At 44.0% G+C, this 12,304-nt stretch overlaps 1 protein-coding gene across 1 annotated transcript in view; it reads left to right on the top strand.

The window, feature by feature from the left end:
- The window catches only part of FBN3 (fibrillin 3), a 115,607-nt gene that overhangs the window by 35,177 nt on the left and 68,126 nt on the right, over nt 1–12,304 (top strand). The window lies entirely within an intron of this gene.

The following is a 12,304-nucleotide window of genomic DNA, read 5'->3' as shown; positions in this document are numbered from 1 at the left end:
CAGGGCTCCAGTAAGAGGCTGCTTTGTGATGGAAGCAATCTAGCTACCTTCACACTTCATTCAGGAAATACTCCACTTCAGAGGTAAATACCTTAGTAGCTAGGTACTCAAAGAATCTTAGCATCATTTCCTCTCTCTACTTGACATCTTCAGGGATGAAGAACTACTGAATATATTGTATAATCCCAGCAGCCTTTGGTAACCTGAACTCACATTACATCAGTGTCAGAGGAAAAGCTGCAGTACAGAAAAAATGAAACTGTGGGGAGAGAAGCCAATTTTTTTTAATAGTTTTACAGAAAAATGAAACATTTTGATGTCATGTCTCTGATTTCACCCTCCTTCAAGTAGGAAAAAATTTGTTGTAAAAAGTGACAACATTTGACTCAGGTGAAGGTGTGGAAGCTCCTCCTGATTCCAAGGATGAGGTTTAATTTGGGTTTTTTTTCCATCCAAATGCTGAAGTCTTCACTGTGGATGCCAGTTGGTACCTCTTGTGAAAGAAAGTCTTCATTTACTTTGGAAAAAAAAGATTTTAGAGTAACATTTTCGATCTTTATGGAGACTGTGGTTCCTATTATTTGTCTGGTTCAGAAGGCCTTTGCTATGTCTGCATGTCCTTTCCTCTTAATGGTGCAAGATTTCCAAAAGTTTAACCAACAAACTTGTGGGGTGGTGTTCTTCAGGGCAAACACTTCTGGGCTGAGCTGAAAGCCAGCTGTGCTCCTGAAGCCTTGCATAATTCCTCCCAAGTCCCATATCCCATGAAGAGTCTTGGAAAGGATTGTGTCCATGTAAAGATAATAGCAAACTTAAAACTGGCATCCAGTGTCTGAGTTCTGGCTCTTCCTTAGCCAGTGCAAGAAAACAAAGCCCTATCACTGAATGCAGTGTTTCAAACACGTGAACAAAAGCAAGGTTAGAGCCACAGCAGGTCCTAGATATGCAACATCCATGGAAGAGGCAGTATGTATCTCCTGTTCTTCCATAGTCCTCCCTGCAGGACTGTTCTCTTTCCAAAACCATAACCAGGACTGCGTTGGATTGAAGTGAAAATGCTCCCAAACAGCAGCTTCTCACCAACAGAATCCATGTCTTTCAACAATTCATAGCTGTTTTCAAGAGATTCTCATTTCTCCTATTTCTTTCCAAATACCTCGAGGACTGTCAACCATTGAGTAAGGAGGACACAAGCTTTCAAAAACTGCCATGTGTAGACGGGTTAAACTGTCTACAACTGTCCTCTAAAAGAGGAAGACTGAGAGCCTGTGTGTGGACCTTGATCCCATCCCATGGTAGAGCCTTGGTTGGTCTCTTTGCAGCAGGTCTCCAGATGAAGCCACAGCAGCAGTCAGTGAAGAGCAGATCATGTTCTGCATGTCCAGTACTTCTCCAAAAGCACTTGGGATATAACCAGAGTGGGCAAAATCGGGTCCCAGGCATAAACAAGACATAGTACATGGGAAAAAGGACAGATAGCATCTAAACCACTACTCAATACATTTTAGTTTAAATCTGCTGCTAATTTTCATCTGTTTTCTTCCTGCATCTCCATTATACTGCTTATATCAAGATACAGCTTTTTATATTTTAGCATGTATGTAACATGAGGATCTCCTTTGATGTGCACTCAGGGAAGATTTCTGAGTCTCCATAACATGTCTGTGTCTGTAGATTCACCAAAGTTTCAAAAGGATTTTGATGTCTTTTTTTTCTGGAGGGTGGCCTTGTGAACCCAGGGTTCCTTATAACTCATACAATTCCAGTCCTGGAAGAAATGTCCATTAACAGTGAGTCAGACTAATGCAAGTCCCAGGATTAGCATATTTTTATATGCTATATCAATTTCTCAAAGATCCTTACTGTATAGGACAGCAGTTGCTCTCATCCTCCTAATTTCATTTGATTTCTATCAGTCTAACTGCCACTTATCCATTGTCCTGAAATATTTAAGCACTAGAAGAATTGTGTAGGGAGGCTGCGGATTTTTATATCTGTAGGTGTTTAAGAGCAGGTTATACAAATTTTGGTTAGGTCTAACTCTGGTAGTCAGTCTTGTCTAAGGGAAAGAGAAATTCAAAATGATCTCTAGCATTCCCTCCAGCCGTAGTTCTTCTAGTGACAGACACCCCATGCCATATATAAACAGAATACATGATCCAAAACACCATCTTGTAACATACAGATGGATGCTAGTGAGTGTCTCAGTATAAACGGCACTCTAATCCACTCAGATTTCCAGATGGTGGGAATATTGCAGAATACCCCATTATTCTTGCTTGTAAGGCCTCTCCAACCCCCTTCTGAGAAGAGTTATTAAGAGTGGCTTTGTCTCAGCTTTTCTCTTTCCTCTTCATAATGATTTTTTTTCCCCAAATTTTCAGTCTAATTTGGAGGCTTAGGAGAAACGAAGCAGCCACACAGGATGTGTCTGATCCCCATGCGTGCATGTAAAAGCCATAGCAGGAAGCAGCCAACAGTAACGTGGTCCCTTTGCTCACTCCTGCCTAACTCAGGTCACAGTCCTGAACTTCCGAAATGCCGCTCCTAGTGAAGTAATCCGTAGGGATGGACGTATTTCATACCTTTAGCTGGAAACTCCCCCAGAGCCAAGGCACACAAGAACATACAACATGCTAGCAAGAAAGGGACCACAAATAGTTCATGGAAATTCAACGATATCTGAGATAACTTGGAAAGGTCTTTAATCTCAGCCTTTGCATTTCAGATTAAGGTACGTCAAATTCATTAATTTGAGCTGCCCACTAGAATTTTTGTTCTGGGGATAAATGTCAGCTTGGCAAAAATATCTCCTCCGTACAACCTCTGGCTGTGCCTGAGGTCCATGCACACTGTAAAGCTAAGCCCCAGTCCATCTGCTTTTCTGAAGGAAGAGTGACACACAGCAACAATCCCAGAGGAATGGAGAAATCCCAGAAACATGGACTGGGATGTGGCTCCTGAGACCAAACTGAAATTTGCTTTGCCTGGGCCTCCACATACACCCCCTGAGCTGCAAGGCTGTGCCAGGGTGTCATGAACTCTTCTTCATTTCTTGGGTTTCAGTTTTCTGGGGTAGGAAAAAGGCAAGGGAAAGCGCTGGCTATGGTGGCTCCTTTCTGCCATGCCCACTCAAAGCCGTCTGGGTGGTGCAAGTATAGTACGCAGCTGAGACATGAGTTTGCCGAACACTCGGCAAGCCCTTCTTCCTATCAATTCTGGATTAAGCTTGAAATTACTTCAACCAAAAATCTTATGGAGGAATGCTATTGGCAGCGGTTAAGATTTTTTTTCCCCAGATGAGCTTTTTAATAAAAGACTGTGTTTACAAAGAGATTTCTCATCCTTGTTAGAAACCAGGGGTTCAGCTGATTTTTCCTAGTGCTCTGCTAATCCAGATGTTAAGACTTAAAGCAGAACTTGTAGCTGAGATGTGTGATGGAGTTCCTTCTCCTCAGCCTGCCTCCAAAGGTGAGGCACAAGCTCCCATTTCTCTACATTGTGGTAGAAAAAGCATTTTAATAATCAACTGCAGTCTGAAGAGCTCTGACATCTACTGCTATAACTTGCCTGCCTTTATGCAGAAAGGTCTGGCAGAAACTTCACCATGAGTGGAATGTAACTCTGTACTCGGTTGTAGGTTGCCATTTTCCTCCTGCAGACAGGTTTACTTCATAAAATAATTATAGTTCTGTGAAACCACATTTCCCTCTGATCTCTGCAGAAAGCCAGTCATAGACTGCTGGGAATATTGGTGGGATGTAGACGCATCCTGCACATATAATTTTCCTGCATGCCCATGGGCTTTATGGTACAATCCTTAATGAGACAATCACATACTACTTTTCCCCTGCCAGAGAGTGGGCAGCACTCCCAAAGCACAGCTACTTAATACCTTTGTTTGCTGCTTGGTGTTCAGCATGTAGCTCAGAGGCCCGTTCCCTGTGCAAAATGGGAACCAGCCTCTGGAATCAGAATTAATTTCCTTCAGAGACCTTCATGGAAACAGCATTCCCAAGATTTATCTTTAAATCTGACAGGAATGTTTTGACTGGAATTTTCCAAAACTGCTTATCCTGGGTACAAACCTGTTTCAGCCTGAACAGGTAAAATTTGGCAAACGTACATGTAATAGCAAAGGGGGTCTTTGCAAAGAGATGCATGAGTCAACCTTGTCCAAAGGCAAGCCATTTGTGTTGCCGCTAAGAAACACAGGAGCGTTTGAGTCAGCTGTAGCTGAGTGAGCCGAGGAACCTGGACCGTCATGTGTTGGGACCTTCTTGTCTCTGCAGCTGGCACCTCAGTCCCTGCTTTGGGTTGGGCAGGAAGGTGGCTGGCTTATCTTCTGACCCTTCATCGCTCTTGGATGCAGTGACATGTGGCTTTCTCTCCTTCTCACTGTGGGGAGGGGTGTCCATGAGCAAGAGTAGTCTGATGTTATTGAACCTGCTGATCCTTGTGGGAGAAAAGCGGCATGAACATAAATGCCTGTTTCCACGCTTCACCCAAATCTGGAGACTCTCTCTGCAAGGGCTGTAAGCAGCCCTCTGCTAGGTGACTGTGAGGAGTGCGATAGAACATCACATCAGAGTCACAGGCTCAGTGGAGCACGTTTGGAGGTAAATGCAAGAACAGCTGCAGTTCCTGTGCACTGATATCAACCCAAGGCTGTGCATCAACCAGCCGTTCTCTGCAAGCCCATGAAGATGACGAGGAGGAACGCAGACTGGCAGGAGAGGCATTGCTTGGTCCACATCTACTCAAAGGCCCTTGGGTGGTTTGGCACTCAGCTCATGGTGGCACAGCAGCTCCACGCCTCTCCGGCCAAGCAGGGTCCACATACATGCCCCATTTGTGGCAGGGACTTGGAAATCTTCCCACTGAAGACAAAGACAAAGCCTGCTAAAGTGTACTGGGATAAGAAGATGCTAAGGAGAGCGCAATATTTCCACTTCCGTTAATACAGCCTGAGAAAAATCTAATAACATGCTGTTTGTGTCTACTTGGTCATTTCTGAGACTTCTTCCTTCTATTTCAAGATGCTTTAGCTGTGGATAAGCCTCTTCCAAAGAACACCTTGCTCTGCCTCACACGAGCATTGCATTGCCACTTTTGAAATACAAAACCTTTGCTGAATGCAGCAACGGACAGATGAACATGACTGCAGCTCATGCACAGTAACATGAATACAATCAGGCAAGACCTGTAAAACTAACCACATTGTTTGGAAGTCCTTGCTCAGTAGTGTCCTTGCCATTACTTCTTCCCAGCTCATTGTCCCAAAAGGAAGGTAGGCAAAGTCCACAATCTCTCTGCCCAAAAATGCTTCCCACTGGGCAGACACAAATTTCTCCTTCCCTTGCTCAGTCCTATCAGGAACACACAATCAGCTGTTCAGGAGGAATCCCCCCAAATTGAGTCACAGCTCAGCCCAGCCCAGCCACCATCTCCTTATATTCTTTCCCCTGATATGCAGGAGCCTGCCCATAGCCACGATCTCTGCCAAAGGAGTCTGAGAGGTGCAAGTGTTCCCCCTGGAGCAGGTGTGTGTGTGGGGAATTGTCTGGAGCTACCAAACCCCATGCCACCCCCAGCACCTCCATTCCTGCACCTCCATCTCTGGCCAAACTGACCAGAAAGGTATTCAACAGCCCACAGCATTCTGACCCCGTGGTCTCTTCCAGGACGGAGGACATGGCATGGTAGTACCAGCCCCCTGCTCAAACCCTCCCAGACATTTCTAGAACTGCTGGAACCACTGGCCCCGTGTTACCGTATGTGCGCTTTGTGCCTCAGATGCTGCTGTAGTGGAGAGCCCTTGGAGAAGGGTTGTGCATGGAGCTCTATCTCAGGTTTCATCAGGCTAAGACTTTGACAGGAAACTGTAAAAATAGGACAGGAAAACTTAAAAAAGTTCTCCCTTTACTATTTCCTTTGAATATGTTTTTTCAGCACTTGGAATGTCTGGCCTTATAAACTGCCCCAGCCAGCTTTTTCTTTTCTGCAAAAGTCCAAACAGTTAAACATCAGGAATGTGGCTGTGTTTGTATGAGGTAAGGAAATGACTAGGTGGAGAAAGTATTCCATGAGAAAGGAGCCCTTTACGGAGACCCTCATGCTGTTCTCCCTGCATCCACCATCCCTCCTCCCACCAAAGCTGTCACGTATCGACACAGCCTGAGAGGCTTAGCAGATATTTAGAGTTGCGCTGTGTGCCGAGACCTACGATCAGTGTTGTAAAATCTCTGCATTCACGTTTAGTGCAACAGAAATAATCGCAGGATTTTTGGTTGGCTCCTTTCGGTTGGTTGTCTGGCCGGCGGCTTTTGGATGCTGTTCCCCTGTGTACTTTCCCATACGTTCATGGTCTCTCTATAAGCAGGGCATGAACTGCCCCATTAAGCATTTAATTTGTAAGTTATCAGCTCTCCCGGCAGCTCCCAGAGGGCACAGCCAGCCTTCTCCGTGGGGTCTCTGGGGAACACCCCCATCACAAGCAGCCAGAGTCTGTGTGGGAATCTTTTTGGGTAGAATTTGCAGAGGCATCTGCCAGATTAGTGCCTCGCCTTGGTTGCATCGGCTCTCGCTCGCTCCCAGAGCTCCAAAGCCCAGAAGGTTACAGACAGAAAGAATTGCAAGGCTGGCCTGGGGGACCAAGCCTCCTGCTGATGGAAATCATTCACTCAAAATAGAAAAATAGATATTGGGCTTGATATCCACTCTCCTTGCTCTCCTGTACTCCGTTGCTGGAGCTTTTAGAAAGCAACGTGGAAGCCTGCCAATGCCTGGGGCATGTGTTGTAGTGACCTCATCCCAGCGAGGTCTGTAGCTCTCTGGGGATTACTTACAGGCCACGTTTCTCCTTACTGTTTTAAGAAAAAGCCTTCAGCGAAAGCATTGTTTATTATGAGAAGGAATTTGATTTTTAGCAAAGAAAAATCTCTTCTTCCTTGCTGCTCTCTTTATTTATTTTGTAAAGAAGGAATTCACCCAGCCCATGGCCTGTCTCACGAGGGGATTCCAGCCAAATGGTGCCAGAGAAATGGCAGGCTGAAAGACGGGGTGAGAGCGCGGCGGAGAGCTCTTCTGTCCGTTCACCTTCCTTTTAGCCTGGACTCTGCAGATCTGCTTACACGGCTGGGGTCAGGCATATTCGTGTTTCTAGGATTGTGTTTTAAATAGCAAGGAAAGTAGTGCAATTGTTCCTGCTTTTGCATCTTCACCCAGGGATCTGGATTCCCATTGCAAGCATTAATTTACTCGGTGATACCGTGCTGGGTAGATGGATGTTATAGAAGCGGAGGAAGCTATCCTTTTTCTTGTGAAAATTTTCAAACAAAATGCTTCTCTTCAAAAGTTCTGTGTCAAAACCTACCAATTTTCCCCAAGGTACAGTAACAGCCAGTTAAAAGAGAGTAAAATGTTAATTTTAAATGCCTTTTGTTTTCCCCCTACAGCAAAGCAGTAATTTAAATTGGATATGAAATAAAGTTGTAAATATTTCAGGTTCAGATACTGTTTCAATTCAGGTGTTGTTACAAAACATTTGAAAAATGCCATTGTTTATGGAAGTGTTCAGTTTGAGTTCTCCTTCAAAGAAATCAGTCTGAGTTGCTGAAATTAACATTTCCATGAAAATAATGGCATTGAGTTATGCTGTATAGCCCAGGGAAACATTCCCTACAAAAGATTTCCATTGTTTTCATTTAGCATTGGGGAAACTGAGCAATAGAGAAGGTGCCTTCCAACTGTTGTACATAAATGTTTGATAGCCTCAGAGTGGTAATTTTAAATAGTCTGAAACGGATTATTCTTTTTTAATGAGTCCAAGCTGCATTTCTGGCATAAATTATAGCCATGGCTGGCAAAGAGTAGTGCATCATTTTTTATTACCTCTTGTAGGAGGTGAGACAGGTTCTGGCAAGGTGAACTTGGGTTAAGTAGGGTAGGCAAAGCCTGGGCAGCGTCCTTGGTCAGCACAGGACCCCAAGTGCTGGAAACGGAGAAACTACGAGGTTTTGTGGTGCTGGCTTGGCTGAACCAGAAGTACTTGAAGCCGTTTACTGTGCTTTAATGTCCCACCCCTTCCAGCAGGACTCCATGCAGCACGTGGGTGAAGGCAGATGTCCACAGCAACCGTGAAGCATTCCTCCACTTACGTCCTAGACACACTAATTAGGAAAGTTAAAAATGTCTACAGGGATATTTTCAGGAAGCTGCTTGCAAGTGGAATAGCGTGGCTCAGTGTAAGAGCATGTGTAATGGCATGGATCCCACCCATTAACTCCCCAAGGGTTTGCGGCTTGGAATTGTCAGGAATGGCCATTCATTAGCTATAGGGCTTCCTAACGATCTCCATGACAACCAGCCAAACATGGAAACTGGGAATAAGGTCTATTCCTGCTACGCTTCCTCTTCTGAGCACATCTGGGGCCTGTGTTGGCTGCGGGATTGAGTAGATAAGACTCACTGTAGCCCCAACATGGCTCTGCAGCATCTGCAAAAGTCCCCAGTTCAGGCTAGGTGGTGCTTCAAAGCCATACTTGGGGGGAGGCGAGGGTTTGAAAACAAAGAGCATAGCAAGGAGTCAGATTTCTTGTGGTTAATGCAAACACGTTGACGCTTCAACTCTAATTCCATGGTGCCTTTTGCAATTTGAGCGCTCTCTCTCCTTGCTGGCTGCTCAAGACAAGTAGGCATGAATAGTAACCTAATCTAACTCTACGGTGATAAGAAATCTACAGACTGAACGTGCTGAGCACGGTCTACTTTGAAATTAATAGGGCAAGAAAGAAAAATGAGATCAGTGCATGGATGAGGCTGATGACAGATGCTGGGCGAGAAGCTGATGTCTGTCCTATGCTGTGTGTTTACTGTTTGCAAAACTGTATTTGGAGAGGTTAAGTCAGGCAGTGAGCTGGCATGTTGTTTTTTGCAGCTACAAATGACTGGTAAAGGCCCAGATATTCATGGCCCTGCTGTGTTAAAAGTCTGTTCTGTAGAGGTGAAAAGATTCTGGCTGATTCCCAAAATAAAGCCTGATCCAGTATTTCTTGCAATCTCTTTAATGAGAACTTTACCTGCAGATGGAAAGGTGGAACTCATCCATATCCTACCACTGGACACTGTAACTGTAAGGCTGAGTAAGCTTGAAAGGGGGAACAGGAAGAAATCTCAGCTTTCAGCGAGGAAGCCACCTCGTCTCTGTTTTTCCAAGGAATGTACCAGCAAAGACCAAACTTCTGAAGGACAACTACCTGCAAGAGGGTTCCTGGAAGATGGGATCCCATACATAGACTGTAAAAGGGCTTTAGACATCTCCTAAGTGCACATATTTCCTTAATAAAATTTGATTGGTGCCTCATTAAAAATTTAATAATTTGACCATTAAAATTAGCAACAGATGGGAGCTGGAATGCAGCCAGGCTTTCTGGCCTCCAGACTGAAATTTCCTTGGCTTCATTCCCTCTAAAGAAGTAATCTACATATGAAAATCTATTTTTGTCAATTATTTGTTTAAAAGGGGGTGTTCTCCTTACAATCACACTTTCATTATCAATCTCAAGGAATTCTTGCTGTGTTGCATCCAGCCATGCCTCAGCAGGATAATGTGGGAGGTGCAAGTTTACCCCTTTTTTCTCTGTACAGTGCTGCCATGCCTCAGCTTTTGGGTTATACATTTATGTGATTTGACCTCCTAAGTCAACCAGAGCCCTTTGTAGGTACAACCACAATGACATCAGCCACATGTTCTTCTCCATGCTCCTTCTGACTAGGAAAGGGGGAAAGCAAGCCCTCTTTATTAGGTGTTTCTGCATTGTCCTAGGGTTAACAAGGTTTCAGAATAGCTCATAAAATGTATGATATTTCACTGTAAGCACATAGGCACTGCCACATTCAGCCACAGCTGCAGCCCACCTAACTGTAGTTATCTAACACAGAGGCTCCAGCTGCAATGATGCTGCAGCACAATGTTGAACTCAAAACAACTCTAAAATTTAACTGCCCGGGTGGCTTACAGAGTGGTAAGAGGGTGGATTCAGGGCCCCTGCCTGAGATGACTTTGTGCCTCAAAGCTCTGGCAGTGCCCATAAGCTAATGTCTGGGGAACAGTATAGGAACAGGGCAATCCTGTATGATCCTCCTCTGTAAGAATTTCCTGGGGACCAGGCACCTGTAGCTCACAGTCTTTGACAATTCACAACATCCTCTGTTAGAATTCCCCTTAACTTATATGTTGCCTGAAGAACCACTTTTCTCAATTTATTTTGAATCAGCATCACTTCTTATCTGCAGTAATGCATGCTGACTCTGCAAGTGAGTAGCCTGTTCCTCCTCAGGCCACTCATGATTTTGTACCGTGCTATCAGGTCTTCCTCCAGGTGTTTCTTTTTCAGACTGAGAACCGCTAACCAGTGCAGCTGTTCCTCATACATAAGCCCTTCCACACCCTTGATCATCCTTCTTGTCCTTTTCTGATCCTTTCCCAATTCTGCTAACTGCTTTCTGAGTTGGGGGCTAGGACTGCAAGCAGCCCTGAGGATGGAAACAAACTGTGAGTTTAGGGATGATGCTCTCTCTTTAGTTCTTTATTCCTCTCCTAATGCTTTAGTACAGTCTGTCAGCTTTTTTGTTGTTACTGAGTTGATCACTCTATTGAAATAAGATCACAAAGCAATTTCTTTCATAGTTCTTTGGGTATGATTGTTGAGAAGATTTAAATTGTTCACTAGCGTGGTTATAAAGAGCTCTCCTTGGTCTGCTCCTCAAGGTTGAAAATTTGAGCAAAAGCCTTGCAGTTTTACAAAAAAAGACAGCGGGTGAGAAAACAACTCAAATTTTGTTGATTTCTTTTCTAGGAATAAAGTAGAACAAACTAACGCATTAAGCTTGGCATGGCAGGAGACATTAATGAGGACCATGTGCTTTGGTATCTTGTTAAAATTTGGGTCAAAAAAAGATGATTATTTGGTAACTCACCATTGCAAATGTAGTACATATTTCTGTGCAGATTTCCAAACAAAGGCATTTTTGTGAGATCATGTCACCTTTATACCAATGTAACTTCAAAATCATTGCCCTTTTTTTTTTCCCTCAAATCCTTTTTGCTGTTTACATCTCAGTGACAACCACAGACCAAACTTGTTTTGACACTCTTTTCAGCATGAGTTTTTAAGTATGACTGTGCTCCCAACTGCTCAAGAAATATAAATCAGAGGGACCATTAAGCTGGAAATAAGTAATTATTGTGCTAATTGATTCTTTCCCAGAGATGGAGAAGGATTTCCTGTGTAGCTTATGCTTACCCTGATGCCAGGTGGGACAATTATAACACAGATGAACCTCACACAGTTTTTACTCGGCACAAGCCCCAGGGCTGAGGAAGGCACATCAGCACAGGCACTGGCAGTCTAAAGCCTGCAGTAATTGCCAGCATTTCCAGATGATCTTTTACAGCCCAGGATAAAGGCACTCTGTCATGGTTTCATGCAAATGTAGGTTCTGCCAATGTGGCTGCCATGCAAACATACCCTATGGGAGAAAGCTTTCTGTCTCAAACCATCTATTTAATGGTTTTCCTTACTTTTTATTCTTTGCACATGTGTGTCAGGATTTAAATAGAAGGGAGCTGATTGCAAAGATCATGTGTGGAAAGACTTATATCTGAGAACTTGCAGGCCAAGAAATGGAGCTTTGCTTTGTTGAGTGTCTACATTATACTAAGACATTTCTGGAAACAGAATTATTAATCTTCAGATGTGGGTGCCAGTGCTGCCCATGGCTTGTGATTTAGGTATAACCACCCTCCACACAAGTTTTTTGTTGCTTCACATGTCAAATCCAAATGTTTCACTGCAAAGACAGCTGTGAGCTAATCTGGGTACTGATGCAGGGATTTGGGTTCACAGTCAATTACTAATTACTGGGCACTCCAACATCAAAATTCCCTAAGCAACTTTGCAAATCTCAGCCAGGCTATCTGAAATAACAGCTATTTGACCAACACCTAACTTTCTTAGACAGTTAATGTGGAATTTTCTGGTCTGAGAATAACATGGTTAAAGGTCCTTTTTCCAGCCACAGATCAAACACTTGCATGCAGCCATCTATTCCCAGTAGAAGAAAAAACCCCTCTTGTTTAAGAATTTTGTTTCCTGATGAATTCCTGCTGTGCTAATATCCCTAATCAAGGGTCATGAGAGCCCAGACAGTGGCAAAACCAGATTCCTTAGTGCAAGCCCTTCAAAATCTTTTTGGTTTTAAAGGATAGGAGGGTCCCTGTTGGGAATGGGAAACAGGCTAA

The sequence above is a fragment of the Buteo buteo genome, chromosome 10, assembly GCF_964188355.1.
Source record: "Buteo buteo chromosome 10, bButBut1.hap1.1, whole genome shotgun sequence".
NCBI lineage: Eukaryota > Metazoa > Chordata > Aves > Accipitriformes > Accipitridae > Buteo > Buteo buteo.
The sequence above is the reverse complement of the archived record's forward strand: the minus strand, read 5'-3'. Positions and strand labels throughout refer to the sequence as shown.